The sequence below is a fragment of the Carettochelys insculpta genome, chromosome 5 (assembly GCF_033958435.1).
Source record: "Carettochelys insculpta isolate YL-2023 chromosome 5, ASM3395843v1, whole genome shotgun sequence".
Taxonomy (NCBI): domain Eukaryota; kingdom Metazoa; phylum Chordata; order Testudines; family Carettochelyidae; genus Carettochelys; species Carettochelys insculpta.
In genome coordinates, this window is record NC_134141.1 from 112,496,006 (window position 1) to 112,508,446 (window position 12,441).

Genomic DNA, 12,441 nt, shown 5'->3' on the forward strand with positions numbered 1-12,441 from the left:
GCAAGAGATGCAGCAAGGACTGTCACTCTCGTGTGGGTCTTTATAGTCATAATAGACGCTGTAAATGAAGTCCTCAATTGAAACTTTAAAGGGCGTGATCCATAGTCTATGCAGACTGAAGGATGCCTACTAATATTCCGGATTCCAGGTGTTTAAATTCACATTATCATCAGCCTTATAACACCCAGATCTCTTGGATGAGAAAGGAGAAGGCCTCAGACACCCCAAGAGGAGCAGGATCTCCCAGATTGCAACACACCCAGTGGACAGGGTGAGGGCTCAGAGCCCTGCTGTGGGGCAGACACTCACAGATCCCCAGCATATACACTGTGGTGGAGAAGCCATACATTTCTTCTGCTGTCTCAAGACCCTCCCTATCTTCCTAATCCCCCCACACCTTATTTTAGCCCTAAACCCTCTTCCCTTTTGCCATCCCTCACTACAGACACAAACCCTCACCCCCCCACTCACACCCTTAATCATCCCTTCTCCCCAGTGAGAATTCATGTCTCATTTGTTTTCTTTTCAAAACCAGTTTGAGCACCTTAGTTTTCTGATTATATTTCTCAATATTAATATAGTCAGATTACATTTCTCCACTATGAAATAAAATATGAAAGAACCTTGGCAGAAGCAGATTTTTCCCAAACATTTATAGTTCATTCTCATTTTTTTGCCTGGAGTGGATTTCAAACTTTAAAGTCACTAAAATTGGTGAACTTAATGAAATGTTGAGATCTCTATAACCCAAGGCTACACCCTGGGGACCCCTTACTCAAAAGACTCCACATTTGGATTCTTAACCCTACCCTATACTCTTATGGAGTATAAAACATTCACAACAAGCTACTTAAACATGTGGATTTTAGAGCACTTTGAACAGACAACTTAAAGAGGTCAGGCTTCCTAACTTTGGCTAAGTCACAGCTAGTACTGCATTATAATATTTGACAGAATTAGAGGAAAATGAAGGGTCTGGGCTGTACACATACACCAGCCACATACCCATCTCAAAGACTTGTAATGTAGCCCATTCTCTACGATGTTCTCATCTTAGAGAGAATGCACAGTAGAAATGAATAAAGCCTGATCACCCTCCTGCCTGCCCAATGCTGGGGAAATTCTAATATGTTTGAAGAATACACATTCCCAAAGCCTCATCCCATTCTCACCTGATTATTTTGGATGCATGTTCCAAAAATACCTCTTCTAAGCTCCCAACTCAGGGTAGGGTTTCCCAGATCCTGGCTCACATGATGGTGTACTTTGATGGGATCAGTTGCTCTTAGAAATGTAAGGTAAGCCTTGCTTAGGGTTTGATTCACATGGTGAGGGGTGCAGGGAGTGAGGGTCAACCCCCTATAGATGGGTAGGGAGCCCTATACCCTGAAACACACATGGGCAGCCCCCAGGAGCAGGGATTGCTATACCCCAGACCAAATGAGGGAGGGTGACTCAGACCCACACTCAGAAAAATACCTCCTCCCCAGTCCTGTCTCACACAAGGAAGGAAGTCAGGCCTCCATTACATGTGCAGGAAAGCCCCAATTCCTCATATACACACAGAAGAGTAGAATGTCCTTTTCTGATGGTTCTTTCCCAGCACCTGATCAGGGAGCCCATCTCACTTCCCCTACTAAACATGAATTATCCCCGTGAGAGTGCATGCACTCCTGTCTTCGCACCCTATCTACTATTGTAATAACCTTTGAATAAAACATGCTATATGAAGTATCATTTGAAACTAATAATGCACTTGTCAAATAATATCATTGTGAAAAGTCTATAGTAATACGTATAAACTTAGGAAACTCCCCCAAAGGCATATGTTCAAACTCCTGGCTGTGTCTACCCCTTTTCTGAGGGGTCCTTTCAGGGTGGGCATGTTAATAAGGCAGTTCAGAAGATGCTAATGAGGCACTGACATGAATATGCAGCACCTCATTAGCATAGTGGTGGTTGCACTCATGATTCAAAAGTGCCACTTTCAGAACTCTGCCGCCCATGTAGATGGGGGCCTTTCGAAAGGACCTCCCTGACTTTGCAAGCCCCTTCTTTCTAAAACCAAATGTATTTTACACATCCTGGTGCCAGTAACCAACCCAGCTCTGTCCCATAACTTATCTCCAAGTCCAAGTGTTGCTTTTCCTTTTTTCTCTGTCTGACATTCCATGTGACCCACTCCCCGTTCAGCTTTGCCCCTGAGGCAGTTATGGTTTCAACAGAGCAGATTCTTGGCCAGTTCTTCAACAACGACAAGTGCTAGTCCCTCCAGAATCATAGCTATCTAAAGGTCTCTCACTGGACTCAGAACGCTGATATAGAAAGAGAAGAACCACCTTTCTCTCCAGTGGTTTCAGTATAGCTCTTGTTCCAAACACAGCGGTGCGGTGGGGTGAATCTAGGGTGACCATTCATACAATATTAGGCAGCTGCTGCTTCTCTGGAGCTCCCAGGGAGCACCAGTGGCTGCTGCTTCCCTGGGGCTCCTGGGGAGCACTGGTGGCTACCGCTTCCCTGAGGTTCCCAGTGGCTGCTGCTTCCCTGAGCCAGTGGGTGGGCTGGCAGCTGCCACCTCCTTCCCAGCTCCCTGGGGCTTGGTGGAGCCGGGAGGAGCTACGTCTCCCCCCACATCTCCCTGTCCCATATTTGGGACAAGGAGATAGGTCACCCTAGGTAAATCTGAAGTTAACAGAGCAACTACAAATGAAAAATGAACAACCTACATAGTTCAATAACCACCATGACTGGTCAATTAATAGTATGATGAATCCCAACACTACAGACACATTTTAGGTGGTTTTGACTTCAGCAGTGCTAAAGCCAGTTTACAGGATCAGGCCCAAGGTTGGATATCTTCACCCTGAATTGCACTAGAAGAAAGTTATAGTGAAGTAGCCTTTCCATTGTTGGCTAAAGAAACTAATTCTGAAATTCACACTCTGAAGACTTTAAGACTCTGAAATTCACACTCTGAAGACTTTAAAAAAATTATTTCCTCCAAACAGCCATGTCAGAGGATATTAAATTATGTATCCTTTCAAACGATTACTGAAAAACAATTTAGTTATTTATGGTCAATGTTTAGACTAAAAGGATGCTTTAATTACAAGAAGATTATTATTTTCTGATTGGTACTGATTTGGCTCATTAGAGCTCTAATCCCTTTCCTTCATTTTACAGATTGTTGTAACCTTACTGGTTACTGTGATAATAAAATTATCCACTTAGGACCTGATCCTGGGAATTGCTGAGTAATTCCTTGGGAGTTCACAGCACTCTTAACACCCTTGAACTTCAAACAATGTTGAGGGCACTCAGCACCTCCTATAATCAGGTCTTTCTGGTGAGTGTAACTGCAGGGTAAGGCAATGAATAGTGAAACAACAGGCAAATTAAAAGCAGTGAGCTTGCAACAAATTTTTCCTCATAATATGTGCATGGTTAATGTTTGGTGATCACTCAAGGTACTTGCACTGTTAAATCTTTGAGGCCTCTGAAGAATGAAATGTTTGGGTCTAATTACACAATATATCACAGAAGTGTGTGGGAAGCAGAATTCAAAAGACAACCAGCTCATATTTTCCTATTTCCAACCATTTAATCACTGGGACATTGATAAAATTCTGTCTTCATGGTCTGACATTTTAAAAAGACACATGTATCATTCACAGAAGTCTTAGCAAATGCAGATGCTAAGGGAACAACTACTTCTCTAAAATATTTTATGTTATAAAGAGAGAATCATACCTACTGAAAATGGATTACCTTATAGAGTTATCACTTGAAGAGCATGAAAACAAAATAAGATTCTGACCCATTCCCATGCACATCCCTACAAGACACCTTCAAATTGCCACCTCTATTTACAAATTTACTGAGACAAAACTATGCTTATATTTAAGATTTAGTCCCAGGCATTTTTGGTATAAGTCATGGACAGGTCACGGACAACAAATAAAAATGTATGGGCTCATGATACATCTATGACTTTTTCAAAAAATATCCCTGACTAAATCTCTACGTCTGGGGTCCTGCTGCTCCAAGGGGGAGGTCCGACGGGGTGGGGAAAGGCCCTGCTTGAGTGCTGGGGTTTGACTGCTCCCAGCTGCTGGTCCCAGAGAGCAGCCCCCTAGTGCCCCTGGGAATGCTGCTGCAGTCACGCCAGGACCACTGTTCCTCAGGTGGTCCCCCAGAGCCTGCCACACCGGCTGCTGTTCCAGCATTCCCCAGCACCAGCTGCTCAGGATCACACAAGCAGCAAACAGTTTGGTTGACCCCTGAGCAGATGCTCAGATGCTCACTGGAGACATCCCCAAGATGGCCGTGAGGGCAATCCTTGGGAACAGCCACACCAGATGTTTCTCAGGTGGTCCCCACAGCCAGCTGCCAAAGAGTAGCTCTGGGGTGAGCTACTCAAGCAGCCCTGAAGTCAGCCACACCCACCACTGCAGAAGTCACAGAGGTTATGGAAAATCATGGAATTCTTAACTTCTGCAACCTCTGTGAAAGAATCAGAGTATCACATTTTTTTCTCCCACTAGTGCCAGAGCTATTTTAAGCAACAAGTGCTTTTCTCATCTTTTCTATCAGACTACAGAAATTAGAATTCAGTCTGTACGCTTAATATACAATACATAATCAAACTCATGTTCTTTGGCAAGATGACATTTTAACAGTGCAATACATTTCAAAACTCTAAACTCTCTAAGGGCTCAGATTTGTGCACCTGTAACCACAACATAGTTTAAATCTAGAGTATCAGATTTTGATGGTCTCTTCATGCTGAATAGTACCTTATTCTCCTAGTAGCCCTGCTGATTAGAAAAAGGGGTACAATCTGGCTCTAACTTTTTGTTAAAAAGCCCCATGACTTCTCACGGATCTTTATTTTCCATATTTTCCACTTATTTTACATAAATCAATAAAAATATTTTCACCAGAGTGCTTGCAGTTTTAAGTATTAGCATAGTACAGATCTATAGATTTATTTTATGCTTTATGCCTAGTAGAATATTTGTTTGAAAGGAATGCATGGGTTATAAGTCCCATGGGTCCATTTAATGACCATTGATCAAGAAAGCTTGATTTATAATACATATCTCATCAAAATAATGAAAACAGGTTTAACACAGAGAGAGGCTATTTTTATTTGTCTTATAATGCATTAGTAAATCATAGCACTGGACATCTCTGAAGTGTGGAAAAATAAAGGCATTAAAAACTTTGTTAATTTCATCTTGCTAGCAACTATCATATGCTTTTATCAGCTGGAAGGAAAATATCCACAGTAGAATAAAAGAATGTTCAAAATGTTTAACATCCTTCCTTCGGAATCAACATTTTAAGAATCACAAAGTTTGTAACAGTCACCCACAGGTGGCAAGACTGGTCACCACATTGAATGCTAGACAGTTTTATAACATAATTATGTACCACACCAGTGTTATTAGAATATATTAACAAGGGAATTCTCTTGCCTTCATTATCACTAGCTAGGATGACTGTCCATGCAATTTTGGTGAGAGAGTTCCCTTTTTAAGACTCATTCTGGACCCTCTTTTTGGAGGTGAGGTAGGGCAAACCTGGGCACTTGTCCTGTTTGCTGTTGCCAAGTGATGATATGTTTTGCCAAAAAGATGGGGTATGACCCTAGGGGGCGCAAGGAGGGATTTTTGGGGGTAAGAGTGAATGGTAACACAACACTAAGGTGATATGGGCACATATTACCCTGCACTCCCACCCCGATTTTTCAGACTTGATATCTATGCAAGGTGCTGGGTGCACAGCACAGGGGCTCAAGCTGCCAGCTCCAGGCTGGGGGAGAGGAGCTGGAAGGGAAGTCACAGGGATCCAGCCATGCAGGACTCAGGCAAGGGACAATGCCTTGTGGGTCACATCAGTCCTGCATGGGGCGGGGGGAACAGCTCAGCCCAATCCTAGGTGGGGAGAGAAGTGGGGGAGATGTGTATGTTCTCGAGAGGTTTGCCATCATTTTCACATGGGGCACGTGTGTGCTTTCTGGAGTGTGGCAAAGTGCACATCTTGAGTGTAAGCAGGGCCTGCATGAGCTCTTCCCAGACATCCAGTGATGAGCTGGGGAGCAAGACTTCAAAAGAAACTGTCTGTGTGTACATGAACATAATTACTCTGCCATATTCAGACAGAAGGATTCCTTTGCCTAAATCATCAGTTTTGCTTGTACTCAACTAAATAGAATAAAAATAACTAGACCTTTTCTAGTGGACTTAAGACTTATCATGAAAAGAGAAGCTGAAAATAAGTGTTTTTTTCTACCAACAGATTATTAAAAACAAAGATTCTTTTGAATAGCTTAATTGTAAATAACCACAATAGTACTTTTAGAAAAATATTTTAAAAGACAGTTTTTCAAGTAAAAGGCTAATTATAACTCTCTGAAATTTCTTTGCTGGAATGGCATGCACCTAGATTAATTGACTTTACTGCCTAAGAACTGGCAGTGCTTCCAAATTTTGACTAGTATGATTACTATACTTCCATGTAAAATGTTACCTAAAACTGTGCCTTGGTTAAATGATGTTTGACAGGCCCTTACATAATTTAAGTTTCAACACAAAATTAAATTTGCAGACAAGATCCATAAATTCCAACATTTTGTATTTATCGGTCTGATTAGGGCTCACTGACTGCTATGCTATTGGGACAAACTGGAGTAAAACACATTGTTGGTAAGACAGTATTGTCTAGCCAAGGTGAAAAGTAAGTTTTGATAGGGGACCCCATTTGTGAGTGGTCAAGGAGGTGTGCAGTCTGGCACAGAGCTTGAGGTATTGGATTGAGGTGCAGAAAAGGATGTGGTGTCTGAGAAGGAGTTTGGGTGAGGGAGAGGGTTGTGACCTGAGAAGGAAATTTAAGGGCAGGGTCCAGGTGGGGTTATGGGTACAGGAGAGAATTCTGGCTGGGTGAAGGGTGTAGGAGGAAGTGCAGGGTCTGGGACAGAGTTGTGACCTGGGGTGGAGGGATCTAAAGGGTTTGGGTGGTGACTCGTGATAGGAGGGGTGGTGACTCAGGGCAGGGAGATGGGGTGGAGGGAGGGATTGGGGTGTCTGAGGCTGACTTTGGAGAGGAGGCACTTACCTAAGCAGCTCCAAGCCAGTAGCCCAGTGGGACCCTCGGGCAGGCTCCCTGCCTGTCACAGCCTCACTCTGCTTAAAGAAGCTGGCTTCTCCCTACATGTGCCTCTCTGTGCCGTGTGCTTTCAGAGGTGCGTGGTGGGGAGATGTACTGTCCCCTGCCTCCATCACAATCTCTCAGATCCCACTGGCTTTGATCTAGCCCACAGGTAACATCTTGCCCACCCCTAATCTAGAGGTCACTCAGCATAGGTCCCCATTGTGTTAGATAGTATATGAACACTTAAGAGTCCCTGTGATAAACAGCTTATATTCTCTATAGAAAAGGCAGTCAAAGGCGGAGGGAAAAAAGACAGAACCCACAAGAAGAACACTGGGAACTCAGACAAGAGGGCTTCTCTACACTTGCCCCCGACCTCGAAGCGTACATGCTAGTCAAGGTGATGGGAGATTACTAATGAAGTGCTGAGGTGAATACGCAGCACTTCATTAGGCTAATTCTGCCCCACGGCAACTTTAAAGCTTCAAACTTTGAAGTGCCAGCATGCGTGTAGCTGCAGGCACTTTGAAGCACCCGCACTATTTCAAAGTCCCTTTACTCCTCCAAATTCACTTCAGCACTTCAGCAGTAATCACCCGTTGCCCTGATTAACATGCCCCCTTCAAAACTGGGGGCAAGTGTAGACACAGACAGAGATTATATGATTTGCCAAAAGTCTCACAGTAAGGGTGTGATGGACCTGGGAACTGAATGGGATGTCCTGAGTAGAGCTGGGGGAAATTTTTCATCCCAAACTCTTTTTTTGCTGAAAAATGCATATTCAGTAGGCAAAAACATTTCATGAATTCATGGAACTCCCACTACTCCACTCTGTAAAATATCCAAAAAGTCAAAGTATTTTATTTTGAAATTTTCAGCAATTTAAAATTTAAATTTAAAATTTAACCCAAACTATTTCAGATCAACCCAATATGATCTCCTTTTTTTCTTTTAACAAACTGAAAAATCAGGTTTTCATGCAGCTCTACCTCATGATTGCCTATCTGGGGCCTAAGCCACAAGATGAACCTTCCACTTTTCTTTGTCTCCTTTTAGACACTAACATATCCTATTTTCTGTTGTGCTCATTGTCGATGAACGTTCCACAGGTTTTAAGAAAAGAAATGAATAGCCCATGCTATCCTTTTGCTTAACTTGAACCAGTTATTCTACTGTCAGGCATAAAGTCTACATACTTTATAGTCTACGTTTGGGTATAAAATTCTGTAATGGAAGTATTACACTAGAAACGAGTCAGAGAATTTTCTCATAAATAGTCAACTTACAATAGTAACGTTTATGTCTAACAGAGGATCGCCTTGTATTGTCTGTACTGTTTTTGATATTTTGAAAGCCATTCACCACATTCACCTCAATTACATCTCAGCATATGTTTTGTAGGATTATTAGGAAATGTTTTGTGTCTGCTGCTTGATGCTCATGATTATTGGATTTAACATCTGTATTGGAGCTACCAGCAATAATTTGTTATATTTTCCCTGTAGAGATAAAGAGAAGGCAGACAGAACTGGAGAATTCACTAAGATACTTGAATCCTTTTGAAAACAAGACTGGCAGGAGCTATATTTATAGTCTGGCAAATAGGTAGGGAAGGTACAAGTATATCTGGCCTAAGGAGACATGACCTGGGTCAAATGCCAATGACTGTATGATGGGTAAACATTGTCTAGAATAAATAAGGCCCCCCAGTGAAGTATAACAACAGATTATATATTCTGAAATAAAAGCAGAGTGGAAAATAAGATTTTAAATATATGGAAATGAACCTACTGGATTATGATTGGAGTCTACTACACAGATTCCTACACATATAGAAGGAAGTCCACACTTCCTCCTAGGCGGAAGTGTGGCCTAGTGAGGACTTCCACCAACCCCAAAAGACAGTCAATAACTGACTGTAGTGGATTTTTTTTAAGTGAGTTCCACAATCAATGATCCTACTTTAAAAACTGATTTTGGCCTAATCCAGGATGAACCAAGAGTAAATTAGCCTCAGGTATCCATAACTAGCTGCTCCCCGAGAGGGATTTCTTCCAAGCCATGACCAGCCTGCTGGCAGTGCTGATGATGGCCGTTTCCCAGCAGCACTGCAGGGCCAGCTGCATAGGCCACCTCCTGCAGGCCCTCTGCCATGGGCAGTGGCTGCACACCACCCCAGTGACCCAGTGATGCTGGGGCTTTTCCTCCAGCACAAACTGGTGGGACCACCTTGTGCTGTGCGACTGTGACAAGGACTGGTGGCTGCACAACTTCAGGATGACCAGGCAGACCTTTGAGGAGCTCTGCCACTGGCTCTCCTCGGTCCTCCAGCACCGGGAAACCAGGATGCAGTCCATACTCTCGTTGCACAAGAGGATAGCTATTGCCCTCTGGAACCTTGCCACCCTGCACAGCCACCACTCCATCAGACATCAGTTTGGGGTGGGCAGGGCCACCACTGGGGCAACCCTGATCAAGGTAAACCAGGCTGGGGCCACACACCCCTGTATGGACACAAGGAGGGGGGCCCTGCATGGGGATGGCTGCACTCCTAGATGAATCTGTTTTAAACCCCATGAAGGTCAGCTGGGCAATCAACACCCTTCTCCTCTGCTGGATGGTCACTGTCAGGGACCCGGATGTCACCCTTGCTGGCTTTGCAGACATGGGCTTCCCCAAGTGTATCAGCAAGCTGGATAGCATGCGCATCACCATCAGGGTCCCGGAACACAGCATTGGTGCTTTTATAAACAGAAAGTGTTACCACTTCATGACCCTCCAGGCTATTGTCGATGCCCAGGGCCAGTTCATGGATGTGTGTGGGACAGTAGGGCAAGGCCCAGGATACCCTGGCTTTTCAGAACTCGTGGCTTGGCTGCAGGATGCAGGAGGAAACGTACCTTCCCCTGCAGGAGCTCCAGGTAGGAGATATCTCAATGCCCCCTTGCATCGTGACCGATGCTGAATACTCCCTGCACCCATGGCTCATGAGGCCCTTCACAGGACGCACCAATCTGTCCCAGCACATGTTCAACGCATGCCTGAACCATGCCAGGAACACTGTTGAGTGGGCGTTTGGGGGGCTAAAGGCATGATTTAGATGCCTTCTCACAAGGCTGGAGGTTAGCCTCCAAAATGCGCCTGCAGTGGTTGTGGCCATGCTGTGCTATCCACAGTATTGTGGAGAGCAAAGGGAAGCCCTTCACCCAGGCTGGGCCACCAAGCCTGTTGCCATGTTTGAGTAACTACCTGCAGCCCTTTCACACCAGGAGCACAGAGGAGGGGTGAGTGTCAGGGAGGCCCTGTGTGAGGCCTTCATCTGGGGCCCATGGTAACACTTCCCCAGACAGCTCCCGACTACACAACCCCTTCATGCCTACCTCTCACCACCACCACCCCACACCACACAATAAAGACATGGGATTAGGGGTAGGACTATAAATTTACTGTTGTAAATAATAGTTGCATGTTTATTAACTTCAAAACAAAATGAGTGCCGACAACTATGTAAAAGGGGGCAACTTTATACAAGAGGGATTTGGTGGTGGCATTGGAGGAGGGAACTAACTTGGAGGAGGGGGCCTGGCTGGGTAAGGACTCAGTTGTCCACCAGGATGGAGGGCCGGGACCTGCAGTAGCCATGGGAGCCCATACTGCCCTGGGCCCAGAGACCCTGTTGGTCCTGGGTTGGGTGTGGGACAAAGGGAAGGTGGTGTGATTGGAGGGCTATGGAAGCTTCGGTGTCAGCAGGAGGCATGAGGAGAGATGGGGAAGCTGGTGGGGAGGGAGGGGCCTGCTTGTCCTGGGTGGCACTGGCCTCCAGCCACTGCCTGAATGCCAGGCAGGTGGCAGGCAGAAGGGTGGGCAGAAGCTTGACCCCAAGGTCCATGGCCACACTGGGAGCAGTGGGTGTGGGCTGCAGGAGGTGCTGTGGGGTGGGCTGATAAGGGAGCAGGAGGTTGGTTGAGGTGGGTAGCCACAGCCTGGGTCAGGGTTTTCAGGCCGTCTGCCACCTGCACCCACACCTCCTGCTCCATCGCCAGCCAGTCCCGGAGCACAGCAGTCATCTCCCGAAGGATGGCCCTGTTGGCAGCCACTTCCTCATCTCCCCACATCAGCAGCAGTGCCTAGTCCATTGGCGAGCCCGTGGGGATGTGGGCTCAGTTGGGGTGGCAGACTCCCAGCCCTCCATGGCTGCAGGCTGGTCCCAGATGGAACTGGGGAACTCCTGAATGGCGGACCTGTGGAGACAGAAGGGGATGGGGAGATGGCCCATGAATCCTGTGTCCTGATCCTGGGGTCTGGGGCCCTGAGTCCACTGGCCACCTCCCCACCCCTCTGCCGTTGGATGTCCTGGGAGCCTCCTGTGGTCCCAGGTGCAGAGGGGTTCTAGCATGGCGAGGGTTGGGCCAGGTTCAGTGGCCACCCCTTCCCCAGGTGTGTGGACTGTAGGGACATGCAGGGGTGGGTGCCAAGTGTCATGTGGGTGTGTGGCCCTCTTCTGTCTGTGGCAAGGGGCAGGGTCCCTCTCCCCAGGCCTCAAGGGATCTCAAATTCCTCGTACCTACCGGCTGGTACCTCCATGAACTCAAGTGATGCCCAGCTAGAGATGTCCTGACTCAGTGTCCCAGAAGGGATGCTGATGACTAGGATCCCATTGCTGCAACCCTCATCCTTGCTCCTGGTCTCAGTTCCCTGGTCCCCCTGGCATGTGCTGGTGCCTCATGAGGGTCCTGGCTCCTGATCTGTGGCCACCTTGGTTCCTCCTTGGTCTCTGTGGGGGCAGCAGCAGTGTTCAGGAGGTGCTTTGGGGGTTGCACCTCCTCAGCCCCAGGAAGTCATGGAGCTCCGCATAATGGGGGCACTGGGTGTGTTGTGCCCGCAACCAGCTGGCGGTGTCCTGGGCTTGACAGTTGGCCTGTCAGAGCACCTTCACTTGTGTGTGAATGTGCTTGCCACTCTGGCTGGGGTGCCCTGAGCTGGTTAGGCCCCTGGCCAGTCAATTAACACATCCATGTTCTGTCGCTGCACCCCAGTTCGGAGCAGGACATCCTCCATGCACAGTGCAAGGAGGTCCTTGACTTCCTCCTCCATCCAAGAGGGGCACCTTTTTGCCAGTACTGGCTGGGCTGCTGGGACCCCTGGCTGGGCTAACTGATGGGCTCTGGAGGGCATGGAGCTCCTGGCTGTCTGACATGGCTGTCTGGGGGTGGCTGACACTATAGTGTCATCGGGGAACAGGCATGCTGCAGGGAGCTCATGCTCCCCCTGCTTGTAGCATGCTGT

At 46.6% G+C, this 12,441-nt stretch overlaps 1 protein-coding gene across 1 annotated transcript in view; it reads right to left on the bottom strand.

Annotated features, from left to right (window-relative positions):
* Nucleotides 1–12,441, bottom strand: part of DCC (DCC netrin 1 receptor) — a 588,079-nt gene that overhangs the window by 511,252 nt on the left and 64,386 nt on the right.